This window comes from Carettochelys insculpta, chromosome 7 (genome assembly GCF_033958435.1).
Source record: "Carettochelys insculpta isolate YL-2023 chromosome 7, ASM3395843v1, whole genome shotgun sequence".
NCBI classification, from domain to species: Eukaryota; Metazoa; Chordata; order Testudines; family Carettochelyidae; genus Carettochelys; species Carettochelys insculpta.
In genome coordinates, this window is record NC_134143.1 from 21,652,636 (window position 1) to 21,666,991 (window position 14,356).

The 14,356-nt window shown below is 49.4% G+C and overlaps 1 protein-coding gene across 2 annotated transcripts in view; it reads right to left on the reverse strand.

The window, feature by feature from the left end:
* Nucleotides 1-14,356, reverse strand: part of BMPR1A (bone morphogenetic protein receptor type 1A) — a 174,282-nt gene that overhangs the window by 97,519 nt on the left and 62,407 nt on the right. For both annotated transcript variants that reach the window (XM_075000112.1, XM_075000113.1), the window contains one exon: nucleotides 6,537-6,650. The gene's annotated coding sequence lies outside the window, so the exon portion shown is untranslated. The remainder of the gene's footprint in view (nucleotides 1-6,536; nucleotides 6,651-14,356) is intronic.

Here is a 14,356-nt window from a genome sequence, read left to right on the forward strand (position 1 = left end):
TGCTGAAAGGTGGATTTCATGAGAGGAAAGTAACAGGGGAGTATGTTTTAGGTAGAAAATGTAGTCAAGAATCATACGCAGTAGGGCTTTTGTGGGTTGTACACCCCTTTCAGAGCACTAGGACAAGAAGCAGTTCCACTTGGAGACATAAGTTTTGTATGTTGTTTCTCATCTGCTTTGTAACAGCACATCTCGCTTGTTGGGAGCAGTGGCGTGCGTCTTCTGGGAGACATACAGAAATCAGGCGGCCAGATCTAGGGTCTGGGGATGAAGCATGGAACCCTTCCTCTTACAGAGATTAGGTCCAGACAGCTGGGAAGCAGGTAAGGAAGACGAAGAGACAGATGAGAGAGTAAGGCAAACCACATCTGCCTGGGCCACACTGGAGCTATGAGGATGCTTAGTGCTCCATCTGTCTGGATTTTCCTGAGGACACTGGCAATCAGAGGAATGGGTAGAAAGGCACACAGAAGGTGAGTATTCCAGGAGAGAGGGAAAGCGTCCCCATAGATTTGTGACTTTTGCTTGCTCTCAAACAATACTAACTGCAATTTCAATTTTGTGGTGCTGTGAAGAGATCTATAGCCGGGTGACACCATATCTGAAAGAGGTGTCAGGTCACTTCATGAAGCACCTATTCGTGGCCTAGAGAGAAACGACGACAGAGAGAAACGATCAATGAGGGTGTCTGCAAGTCTATTGTTCATGCCTGGAAGGTATGCTGTGAGGACAACGTTGGGTGCAGTATACCAGTTCCATAATTTTATGGCCTCTGCACAAAGAAATTGAGACTGGGCCTCACTCTGATGGACATAAAACATTGCTGTGGTATTTTCTGTAAGGCTGCAGATGGTCTTGTCTTGAATATGTAGGAGAAAGTGCTTGTGAGCAGTGAAGACAGTGCATAGTTCAAGAAGACTGATATGTAACCTCTGATCATCCTTGGTCTACTGACCCTGGACATGACACTGCTGACAAAACGCTCCCCAGCCAAGAACTGACACATCTGTTGTCACTTGATGGGTTGGCTAAGCATGATGAAATGGGACCACTACTAGAATATTTGATTGTTGGGTCCAATGGTATAGAGGCTCCATTACCTTCCAAGGTATCACCACCTGTCCGTGATTGTGATGTCTGGTGGGGGTGTATGCTGATGCCACCCAATGTGGGAAGAACGGAAATGCAGTCAAGCAATGGGGACAACCTAAATAGCAGCCGCCATATGGCCCAGGAGGCAAACGTAGGACAGGAAGTGTAGGGCTGATGGTTAGATGTGACATAAGGTTCCTTACAGCTTCGTAGCATTGCATTGGGAGGTAAGAACAAGCAATTGTGAAGTCAAGTTGAGCTCCTATGAAGTCATTATGTGTTCTATGTTCCAGGATTGATTTAGCAATGTTGATGATAAGAAAGCCTAGAGATTGTAGGAGATGTCTTGTGGAGACGTACCAAGGTTCTTGTGATGTCCTGTGAAGGGCTTCGAAGGAGACAACCATCGAGATATGGAAATATGGGGTACCTTGCCATCTCAGGTGTGCAGCTGATGGTGCAAGAATTTTGGTGAATAGACTGGGAGCAGCTGAAAGCTCAAAGGGAAGGACTCTGTATTTACAATGTTCTGACCTTTCAGTTTTGAATCTTGCAGGTCAAGGACTGCGAACTAGTCCCCCTCATCCACTGCAAGGATTACAGAAGACAGTGTGACAAGTATCAGAGAGGTAACCATGTTAGTTTGTAGCTTCGAGAACAACAAAAAGTCTTGTGGCACCTTAAAGACTAACAGAAGATAGTGTGGTCATCTTGAAGAGCTGTTTGCAAATATACCTGTTCAACCACCCTAGATCTAGGATGGGTCTCCAAACCCTGTTTTCTTTTCTGTTCGGAAGTAGTTTGAATAAAATCCTTTCTCTTAATGTTGTTTCAAAACTTGTTCTATGGCTCTGATTTGTACGAGGTGCTGTACTTCAAGACACAGTAAGTACTCATGGGAAGGGTCCCTAAAGAGACAGATAAGTGGGGAGCTTTGGGAATTAGAAAGTAGAGGGATAGTATATCCCTGAACAATGATGTCTAAAACCTATCTGTGGTTAATTAATGCCCACTGGTGGGAAAAGGGTCATAGACGGTGGTAGAATATTTGGGAGCTGTGCACTGGAGAGTCTGTGAGGTTCAGTGAGCCGTCAACCAAAACTTCAAAACTGCTGCTTGGAGGCAGGTGGTGATGCTGAATGGTTATTTGGGACTTTGCACCTCTGATCTCGTGGTCTATCAGCATCATGTTGGTACGATCTATATGATTGTCTTGTGAATGTTTGATCTTTGTATCTGAAGTATGGGGTGTACCTTCTTTTACGGAACAGAGGGGTGTACATACCTAAAGTACACAAAGTAGTTTGTGTCTCTTCGATGGAGTGCAAGATCTCATCCGTATTTGTTGCAAAGAGCTTGATTTTATCAAGTGGTAAGTCCTTCACTTTTGTCTGGATAACTTTTGGGACACCTTCTGCTTGCCACCAGAAGGATCTTCTCACAATGGCTGTGGCTCTGGCTGCTGTATCAGTTGAGTCTAATGCCATCCACAGTGCTATGTTTTGATGTGGTGTAATGTTCCTGAACTTCACCAGGTCTCCTGTCTTCAGTAAGATGAGGAATTAGTAACTGTCAAAGTCATCATTAGCTAAAAGCACCAAATAGTTAGCTATGCACAACTGAAGTGCCGAAGATGAATACATCATACATACATAATCAGAAAGGATACTTTCATACTGTGATTTTTTGCTCTCTGGTTGGCAGCATCTACCACAAGAGAATTAAGCTGTGGGTTTAGGAATAGGAAATCCATGCCCTTTGCCTGGACAAAATATTTTCTATTGGCCCATTTATTCATGGACGTACTTATCGCCGGATTTTGCCAGACTTCATCTGCTGCCTCCATTATAGCTTCATGGAGTGTTAGAGCCCCTCTGGCCATTACAGGTGGCCACAAATTTTTTAAAAGCTTATATTGATTCCCTAGCATTTCTGCTAAGGTTATATACTGGCTAACTGCCACCTTTTTTAAAGTATCTTGAAATTGTTCTAGGTCATCAGGAGAAGAATAGTCTATGGGTGTAACTAATTCTCCATAAGACAATGCAGATTCAGTTGCTGGTGAGTCCGGAAACAGCTGTGACTTGAGATCATCTGGCACATGAGTATTATTCACTTCTACCTCCTTTTCATGGTGTGAGGAGACAGACAAAATAGGGGGATGGCTGGTACTGTACCACTGTAGAGGGTGCTCTTGAGTGATCCCTAATGGGACCGCTGCAGTGACAGGGTGATTGGTGTGATCAAGTTTTAGAACAGTAAGGCTTGTGTGGGTAGTAATGATGGTACAGTCCGAGTAGTAGTGCAATGCATGAAATGACTGTTCCGATGAGAATACACTCCTGTGCTCATAATATGTTAGCCCTGGAAGAGTGTGGTGATGTGAGGGCATCTGGAAACTGACTAGCAACTCTGGGTGAATGAGATTGATATACTGCAGTATAGTGAGGGTGAGGTGACTGATAATATCAATGCCTTATAATTAGAATGGTGGCTACTAACATTATCCGTATGGTGGTATGATAACATAGGGGATGGTGAGTGGTATATCTATACCAGTGATCTCACTAAACTGCATGGCCTGTGGTTCCATGAAGGAACTCAGTTGATCTTTGTGCTAGCCTTTCATGGTGCCAAGGACTGCCCCAGTGAAACATGGTACAATGGCTGTGCCAGGGTTTAGTCTTGCTCCCCTGGTGTTGAGGGAGAACATGGCACTGTGCACTGTTCTGGCACCAGTAATGGCTCTAGTTCAGCTGGTGCCATTTGAGTATTCCATATGGCAGCTGCAGCTTGATCTGCCGGTGCTGGTGATGGTTGTGCAACCTCCTCCAGCCCTGCTGGTGCCGTTGAAGTGGGGGTTGAAGCCGCTGTATGCAAAGTGTGGTTTTTATGTTCAGAGGCGGAGGCAGGCTTAGGCTTTTGTATGCCTGATGTGCTTTGTTCATCTCCCATGCTCACCCTGGGTGGGGTGAGTGACAGGGAAGGCTTGGTCCTTGCTTTTGCCCTCACTGAGGGAGGCAGCGGAGTCCCTGTCAGAATGGACATTGTCCACATTAAATTGTGAGTCCTGCATCAGCTCAAGAGCCTTGTCAAAGAAGAGCATTTTTAAAACACAGCTCCCTATCTTTTTCTAGTTTGCATAGTAAGGCTCTTACACAGAGCATTTCTGCAGAATGTGAGTCTCTCTGGGGCAACATACACATTCAGAGTACCTGTCTGCTGAAGGAGGCATTGGATCATGGCACTTACGAACACTTTTTAAATCCTGGTGTGGCTGACATTCCTTATTCGCTCTCTCCCGCACCCGCCCTTCTTTTTAAAGCAAAGTAAATGGTTGCATGAGTTAATTACATACGATATAACTTGTAGGTAAAAACTGAAAAAAAGAAAAGGTTGGGGTTTTTTTTTTGTTTAAGTATGTAAGAAGGCTAATTAAAGATCTAATGGGGAGGGATAACTCATTGGGTTGAGCATTGGCCTGCTAAACCCAGGGTTGTGAGCTCAATCCTTGAGGAGACCATTAAGGGAACGGGGCAAATAGATGTCAGGGATGGTACTTGGTCCTGCCAAGAGGGCAGGGGACTGGACAAGATGACCTCCCAATGTCCCTTCCAGTTCTAGGAGATGTGTATCTCCATTTTTTTTTTTTAAATGTGAAGAACCTATACTTTTCTATTTAACAGGGCTGGGGAGAGAGAGGTCAAACTCTGTCTGTGGCTGAGGGCAGCAACGAAGGAACTGAGGAGAGTGGGGCTGTGTGCGCAATGCCAGAGGCATGAACAGCTGGTGCTTTGATTGCGCATTTGCAGCCCCACTGAGCGCTGCTAAGAAAGGTCTCCGTGTGGCTGAGATCACGCATTCACAGCCTCACTGTGTGCTGCTAAGAAAGGTGTCCGTGCTGTGCTACTAGACGAGCCCAACATCTACCAAGGAGCACCCATGGGGACAGCACTCTCAAAAAAATTGTCAGTGCCTCTGCAATCATATCAGCCAATTCTCTCAGTACTTTCAACAGTGTTCTCTGTAAGCCAGCAGTTAGATGCACATAAAAATTTTATTCTGCACATTAATGGGAAAAAAATTCACACATGGTCAGAAAAGATTAAATGGATTAGATCCAGCCCAGGTCCAACTTTTCTAAATGGTCCTTATCCTGTTCTTTTATTACTAGGGGCTGCTCATCTCCTTCTCATAACATGCTGCTCAGTAAACAATCTGGGGACTGATATTGTCTGACAAAGAAAAAAAAAACATTAAGTATTTCAGCTTTTTCCACATTGTCTGTAACTAGTTACCTTTCCCACTCAGGTAACCTTTCCTGACCTCCTTCTTGTTGCTAACAGAGCAGAAGAAACTCTCCTTGTTATTCTTCACCTACTTTGCCAGGTGCAACTCCAATTGCACTTTGGCCTTTCTGATTACACCTCCACATGAACAAATAATGTTTTTATCTTCCTTCCCAGTCATGTGCATCCATTTCTTGTAAGCTTTCTTTTTGTATTTAAGCTCAAAGAGCTTGTTTATTTTGGTCCACTTGAAGGCGATAGACTGACTTAGTTTTTGCCTGGCCCAGAGGATCAGAAATTCAAATGGCTACTGTGCTACGCCCAGGAAGCTCAGATGCTACAGACTGATTGTTCAAACCCAACCCTGGAGGCTGTGGATTAATAATCTGCTCACCCCTATCAGGAGTCCTGAGTCACTTTAGTACAATGATTTAATCCAACAGTGAATCTAGACTATTGTGTGATGGGGTGTACCAACCCCTCATTGGGCAAATGAGGGCAGCCCCACTTCATATCCCCATCACAATACCTTTCAATAGTCCCCCAAAACACAATAAAAAAAGAGAACCTAATTAAAGTGTGTGATTAGAAAGCAGCACATTTGACACTAAGAACAAAACTATTTATATCATGCATAATTAAGTCTGTAGCATGCAAGCTGTTACTGTAGCAAAAATCTTAGCAGGATTCAAAAAAAGATTAGACAAGTTGCTAGTAAAATTAGCTACAGGAACCTCATCACAGAGAAACATTTGTAAGTCTTATAGTATAATACTTCATGCAGATCAACCATTATGACAGAGAATAGTAAGACTTGCCTCAAAGACATGGTATCCTATAGCATTATAATTACTATACACCATCTAGTAAGGCATCTGGTACTTATGACCATCAGAGATCTCATACTAGACTAAATGGACCTATGGTCTAATGTGATCATGCAATTGTTGTTTTCCAAAGAAGGAAAACTTGTAAGAACGCTAATATTTAGAATTTAATCAATTTTTCAGAGTTGGAATGGGTACAGATGAAAAGTGGTTGAAGTATTTTGTATCCAATATTCCACTTAATAGAGAAAACCCAAGGTTACTTAACAATGCATTTGTTACTACTTAAACTCTTAGTTGGGTTAGAGGTTTTTTGATTTTAGCTTACCTCAGTTGGTAATTGGAGCCAGATGCAGCTATATTTCAAGTCTTCAGACCGTCTTCATCTGTATTTCCACTTCATCAATTCCAATATGATATAGAAATGCATATTTCTATTAATCTGTAAGACAGGGAAGTGATTTGCCTTTGAGTCCGGACCAAGTATTTTATCAGTCACCAGAGAAATTATTGCAATGATTTACCATACCTAATGTGTATAGATTATTGCAGATATATCTATACTTATGGAGCTAAACGGGTATCTACTATTTGTTGTTGTTGTACACTGCTTGCCAGAGAAAAGCTCTAGAGCTCCCATATTTCTAACAGTCTACATTTTTAAAGCCTTAATATAATCAGTAAAATAATATATTACCCCAAAAGTATTTGGAATTAATTGGTATTCTATTCAAATTACACATTTACAAACAAATACATAAATGACTTAATGATTAGTAAAGAATCATTTGTTATTCTCTACTTTAAGGAATCACACTGTGTTAGGCAAATACATACACTCATCCCTTGGTTTACGAGCACCACTGGTTCCCAACTTTCTGCTTATAGACAGAAACTTGAAAGAGGGACACTAAAGCTACGTCTACACGTGAACGTTACATCGAAGTAGCTTATTTCGATGTAGCGACATTGAAATACGCTATTTCGATGAATAATGTCTACACGTTCTCCAGGGCTGGCAACGTCGACGTTGTGCAGCACCACATCTTAATAGGCGCTGTGAGGGAATGTCTACACGCCAAAGTAGCACACATTGAAATAAGGGTGCCAGGAACAGCTGCAGACAGGATCACAGGGCGGACGAGCGCTTCTCGGGCAACAGCTAGCCGCTCCCTTAAAAGGGCCCCTCCCAGACACACACAGCCTGCACAGCACGCGGTCTGCAGAGCCATAGGCACGCACACCTCGAGCGACACAGTCATGGACCCCCAGCAGCAGCAGCCGCCGCTGCTGCTGCCAGAGGTCCACACAGCCGCCACTGCAGGAGCAGTGCTCGCCCTGCTCAATGCCATGCAGGAGGCAGCTGAGCACCTCCTTGCCACAGAGGAGGAGCTGCCCGCAGGGGAGGAGAACTCAATCCCCAACCCTGCAGCACCCCGCCGCCCCCCCCGGCACACATGCCGCCGGCTGTGGAGCTACCCCACCAGCACCGACTGGTGGGAGCGGCTGGTGCTCGGAGAATGGGATGACGACCGCTGGCTCCAGAACTTTTGGATGAGCCGGCAGACATTTCTGGAGCTCTGCCAGTGGCTCACCCCTGCACTGAGGCACCAGGACACTGCCATGCGGTGTGCCCGTAGCGTCGAGAAACGGGTCGGCATCGCTGTCTGGAAGCTGGCTGCTCCAGACAGCTACCGATCCATGGGCCAGCAGTTTGGCATCGGCAAGGCCGCTGTCGGGGCTATCCTCATGGAGGTAAGAGGACCCACGAGTGGAGGGGGAGGCAGCCCTGGCAGGGGAAGGCCACACACACCCTGCACACCCCTCATTGGTGCTCTCCCATGTGCTTCCCCCGCAGGTCGTCCACGCCATCAACGCCCCGCTCCTCCACAGGCTCGTGAGGCTTGGGGACCCAGATGCCGCCATCGCGGGTTTTGCCACGCTGGGCTTCCCCAATTGCTTCGGGGCTCTGGATGGGACTCACATCCCCATCTGTGCCCCGGAACACAGTGGAGGACGCTACATAAACCGGAAGGGCTACCACTCCGTGGTCCTCCAGGCCTTGGTGGACAGCCAAGGCCGTTTCCTGGACATTTATGTGGGCTAGCCTGGCAGCACCCATGAATTCCAAAACTCGGGCCTGTGCCTCCGGCTGGAGGCGGGAACCTACATCCCTCAGCGGGAGATCCCTGTTGGGGGACACCACCATGCCCCTCTGTGTCATCGCGGATGCGGCATACCCCCTCTGGCCCTGGCTCATGCACCCGTAAATGGGCCATCTGTCTGCCAGCCAGGAGTGCTTCAACCAGCACCTGAACCACGCGCGCCAGGTGAAGGAGAGCACATTTGGCCGCCTCAAAGGGCGCTGGAGGTGTCTCCTCACCCGCCTTGATGTGGGCCCCACAAACATCCCCCAGACTGTGGGTGCGTGCAGCGCCCTACACAACCTGGTGGAGAGCAAGGGGGAGGCCTTCTTTCAGGCCTGGGCTGTGGAGGCCGGCAGGGCCGATGTGCAGCCACCTGCTGCCCCCAGTCGCCAGGTGGACCCCGAAGGGACCCAGGTCCGGGAGGCCCTGCGGGCCCAGTTCGATGACGCTGCGGGGTGAACGCTGGCAGGCCCCCCACATCCTCCACAACACTCCCTGCCCCTATGCCCACACCACAGAGCACCCAAGAGCACACACCCCCACTTTTCTTGTAAAAATAAAAGCAGACAGTTGTTTGTCAACTCAAACATCTTTACTGGAACTCATTATTATTATTATTATTATTATTATTATTATGAACAAGACAAACTATGTACAGGGGAAATCTAACTGATAAATATATATACATTATAAAAATCGTGATAACATGAAAGGGGAAGACAAGGAAGGGGAGAACTATTTACATGGGGGGGTAAGGATCAGCATAGTAATGGGTCACAAATACAAACGATTTACAACAAGATAACAATAAACTGGGGGGAATATATACAGAGGAGGAGGGAGAGGGCCACATCCTGGGCCCCACGCCCCTACAGTCCAGCGCTGGGGGTGGGCGGCCGGGATCCCCGCCTCGGCTACAGCCCTGGCCGGGGTTGGCTGGGGGCCGGGTGGACCGGGAGATACAGCCGGTGAGTGTCAGCTGGCCCCAGGTCCCCCTCGGCAGAATGGCCCTCGGTGGCGGTGCGACGGCGCAGCAGGTGGAGCAGACAGGTCGGGCACTGCAGCGGCTGGCGCGGCCTGGGGGGCCAGGGAGTCCGCGATGCGGTTGAGGATCCGCATGTAGGCCCCCCATGCCTCCTGGCGCCAGGCCAGTGCCCGCTCCTGCAGGTGGAGGCGGCATTCCTCCACCCGCAGCCGCTGCTCGGCGACCTCCAGCTGCCGACGGTGGAGGGCCAGCAGCTGGGGGTCCGTCGCCGTCGGTTGGTGGTGCTGCGTCCACTGTCTTCCCCGCCGTGGGGCTGGTCGGTGCTCCACCGAGGGGCTGTCCGGGACCACTGACGCCTCGCCAACACTCTCCGGTCCTTCCAATGGTGCAGCTGCGGAACACAGGAGGGGGGGAAGAACAGTGGAGACAGCCGTTAGTGTGGGCCCCGAGCCGTGGCCCTTGTCCCCCCACCTGTCTGCTGCAGGTTCCCCATCCCCGTCCCCGGAAGATGCTGCTGTGATGGGGTTCTGGGGTCCCCCTGCACTGCACCCCGTCCGCTGGCAGGAGTGACTCTCACTCAGCAGGTACAACAGGAGGTTTATTAGGCAACATATGCCCAGTTTCTCAGAGAGGCGACAGTACAGCAGTCAGAGACAGTCCTTCCAACCCGTCCTGGGGAGAAGACCCCGAGAGGTGCCCCTCTGGGGTGTAGCTTTCCCCCTCCTCAGGCTGGCTGCCTTCCAGCTCTCCCTTCCCCTAGCCTCTAACTGCCACCCCCGATTCAAACCCAGCTCGGCTCCTCCCCCCCTCTTTGTTCAGGGCAGAGGTGTAACCTGCCAGTTGTAGCCCCAGGATCATCCTTAGCCACTGGGAGCTATTCAGCTTGTTTCTCATATCTAGCCTGAGTCTCGCATTTGCACTCCCCCCACTCCATCACATGCTGCTGCTGCTGCTGGGTGTCCCACCCCCTCCCCCCAGGGGACCCTAGAGGTTCCACTCCCCCCAGCCCCGGAGATGGGGCATGGCACTGTCATGCTGGGCGGGGCAGGGGCTGATGCACTCTTCTGAGGGACATGTCACTGCTGTCCTTGGGGTCATGGTCATCTGGGCATGTGGAGGGCCCTGGCCATATCTATTACCCCCGCCCCTCAACCCCGGGGGTGTGCACCGGGGGGGTACATACCTAACGGTCCACTCCCACGGTTGGGGGACACCCGGGGGGCGGATGCCCAGCTGGAGCTCCTGGATGGGAGGATGATGTGGAGGCCTGCATCACTGGAGGAGTCCCTCTCCTCCTCCAGTGCCCCAGGGGTGGGCTCCTGGGGGGGCCCCCGGGGTGCGGGGCTTGCCTCCGGGGCGGACTCCACCTCCGGGGCCTGCTGGGGCTCCTTGGCCAAGGTATCAAGAGTGGCCGGAGGGGAGGTGGTGTGCCGGGGGCCCAGGATGGCCCTGAGCTCGCTGTAAAAGGGGCAAGTGACAGGGGCAGCCCCAGATCAGCTGGCCGCATCCCGGGCCCAGGTGTAACCCTGCCGCAGCTCCTTCACTTTACTCCGGACATGATCCGGAGTGTGGGCAGGGTGACCCTGGGCGGCCAGGCCCTTGGCCAGCCGAGCAAACGCATCCGCGTTCTGCCTCTTGCTCCCCATTACCTGGAGCACCTCATCCTTGCTCCAGAGCCCCACCAGGTCCCGAAGCTCGGCCTCCGTCCAGGACGGGCCCCGCTGCCGCTTCCCCGCCTGGCTGCTGGGCTGTGAGCCCTGGCTCCCCTTGGGGGGGGTCCACTGGGGGCGTTGGCAGGTGGCCATCATGGCAGGTGCGGGTGTGTGTGGCTGCAGAGGAGCGTGCAGGCTAGCCGCATGTTACTGCTGCTGCCTGCACGCTCTCTCAGCTTCCTGCACAGGAAGGCAGAGGGCGGGGACCTTTAAAGGGGCCGCTCCACGCGGCCACCATTGAGCTCAGGGGCTGGAGAGAGCGTCTCTCAACCCCTCAGCCAATGGCTGCCATGGAGGACCCCGCAATTTCGATGTTGCGGGACGCGCAACGACTACATGTTCCCTACTTCGACGTTGAACGTCGAAGTAGGGCGCTATTCCCATCCCCTCATGGGGTTAGCGACTTCGACGTCTCGCCGCCTAATGTCGATGTTAACTTTGAAATAGAGCCCAACACGTGTAGCCGTGACAGGCGCTATTTTGAAGTTGGTGCTGCTACTTCGAAGTAGCGTGCACGTGTAGACGCGGCTTAAATTTCCATTAAATTACATGTAAAAGTCTCTGATTAGTTCTTAGGGCTTCCAACTCGGGGAAGGAGTGGCAACAGGTGGCGCTGCTTTTGAAGGGTAAGTGAACCTTGGGTTGAAGAGGGTTAAAGGCTGGGGGCAGTTTACGGCTGTGAGCAGGAGGAAGGGTTAAAATCTGGTGGCAGGTCTGGGGGCGGTATTCAAGCTGACACGGTTTGGGGCGGAGGGGTCAGGCTCTCTGGCTGCTGGCCGGTAAGGGGGGCTGGCTGCCATGGTTTGGGGGTGCAGTCTGGCCGCAGGGGGTACAAGTTGCGGTGGTGGGGGTCTGGCCACGGGGAGTGTACAGGCAGCTGCAATGGGCTTGGCTGTGGGGGCGGTATAGGCCGCCGCGGGGCTGGCAAGGGTGTCAGGCTACGGGGCGTACAGGCAGCTGCAATGGGCTCTGGCTGCGGGGGGGTACAGGCTGCCACGGGACTGGGAAGAGTGTCGGGCTACGGGGCGTACAGGCGGCTATGGGGTCTGGCAGCGGGGCTGTCGGGATACATGCAGCAGCGGGATTTAAAGCTGTGGGGGCAGGGCAGTTTAGGGTTGCGGGAGGGTTGTCAGGCGGCAGGAGCGGCAGGCTGCCGTGGTTTGGGGCTGCAGGGCCGCATGGAGTACAGGCGGCAGTGGGGTGTGAGGCTGCAGGGCCAGCAGCAGGTCAGGCTACAACAGTTTGGGGCTGCAGGGGGGCAGCCTAAGGGGGTTGGAGCCGCAGGGAGTGGGGCAAGGGCTGTATGAGCAGGGGAAGTTCACTTGTAGAGTGAACTAGGATAGGTAAGTGTGTCCCTCGCTTAAGCAAAATACTCGTAAATGAAGTACTCGTTTAAACGAGGGATGAATGTTTTCTCTGAGCTTTCAATGTAAAATAAAACCTAATGTTAATGTATTTTTCTTTTAGAAAACATGACTCTGAAAAACATCTAACAGATTTTCTGGAGATGAGTACTGACATGGGTGTTTCCAAGACGAAAAAGCAAACAGAGGTAGGGTTACCCCCACTACCCCACCTCTCTTCATAGATGTGGGTGCTTTGAAATAAGCATCACACTTTGAAATTCCCTTTTTCCTAAAATGAATTGGGAATCAGGGAATTCAGAAGTGTGGCACTTATTTTGAAGCGCCCACATCTATACAGCTCATCTGCATCTCAAAATCAGCATTTTCAAAGTGCAACTGGCTGCCATTATGCTAATGAGGTGCTGAATATGTAGGTCGTTTGTCTCACATGTGCCAATTATCTGGGAGATGAAAAAAGGTGTTTATATTTACTTAACCAAAATGAGTTTAGTTTTCAGAAAATTTAAACTCACAGTGATATACAGAGTATCATACTGTAGAAAGATGAACACAGAAAAAAATCACTGAGGAGCTGTCTTTTCTAAATAAATTATTTAAATGTAATTATACATTATTGGATCACACGTTGAACAAAATTCATTTTTTCTCTAAATCTGTACTTTCTTCAAAATTTCCTCTTTGAGAAGTTTTCTTTACAAATATTTAAACTCTTTGTTAGAGTCCGACTTCAAAAAATTACTTTCACAAAAACCTCTGGGCCTGAAAAGGACATTTGATTCGAAACATTTTAGAAAGTTCACTGCTCTACAAAGGACACCCACAATTTGTAGTCAATTGTCGTAACCCGTAATCTTGTCAGTAACAAACAGCTTCACTCATGAGGATAAACGCAATTTTGTCTCCTAGATATCACAGCATCCCTACTTCAAACAGAATACATTCTTACATGAAAAAGAGTACAGAAAGATTCAGAGAACTACAGACTAACCTCAGGGTTGCCCTCCAAATCAGCAGTCCTTTGGAGAATAAAATATTTTAATTAAAGACAAAAAATATACACTCAAACCTCCATAATCCTAGTGTTCTTGATCCAGGAAAACCCATGGTTCAGACCCGGGCAGAAGAAGGAGTAAACTGTGTGCTGCCGCTCCCCAACCCTACCAAGCTGGAAGAGTGGCAGAGCAGCACTTCTCCAGAGGTTTTTCATCCTGCTGAGCCCATAGTGGTAGAGCCTGGAAAAAGCAGGGGGCATGAAGCTACAAGTGCCTTTAGGTATGGGGCACCAGGTAAGCATCCATCCCTCCCCAATCCCTCTCATGGCCCGACCCAGCACCTCCATCTCCCTCACACACCCTCCCCTCACCCCAACCCACAACGCAGACATTCATGGTCCGGAAATTGTCATAATCCATCATAGCCTCCTTCCTGAGGCTGCAGGATTAAAGAAGTTCAAGTGTATTTGTATTTCTATTCAAGCTTCCTTTATTTTTTCACTGCACACTGAAACAAGATGAACTCTAAAATCAAATTACCTAAAGTTACATTCTGAATAAAGATCATGTGGACCCAATCTTCCCTAAAAAAATTGAAGGACTCTAAATACCTTGATTAGGGTAGAAGGAACGAACAAAAATGAAGATTTTTTTTTAAAAGGGATAATTTCCCAGGGAAATATACTACAGTTAAATTTAAATGGAACCTAAGTGCCAAAGTTCCCATCTCTCCCCGCCCCCGTACCAGGAAACGAATGAGATGTCCCGCCATCTACTCCACTAAAGCCAATACTTGCCTGGCTAATATATTATATCCCTCTCTGCTCATTAACAGAAAGGACAGCATTTACTGCTGTGACTCATGAAAACTCATGGTGTGAGGTCAGAGTTATTTGATAGGTTCAAAGAAGTACTTAACTGCTGAACTGCTTTTGAGATGTCAGT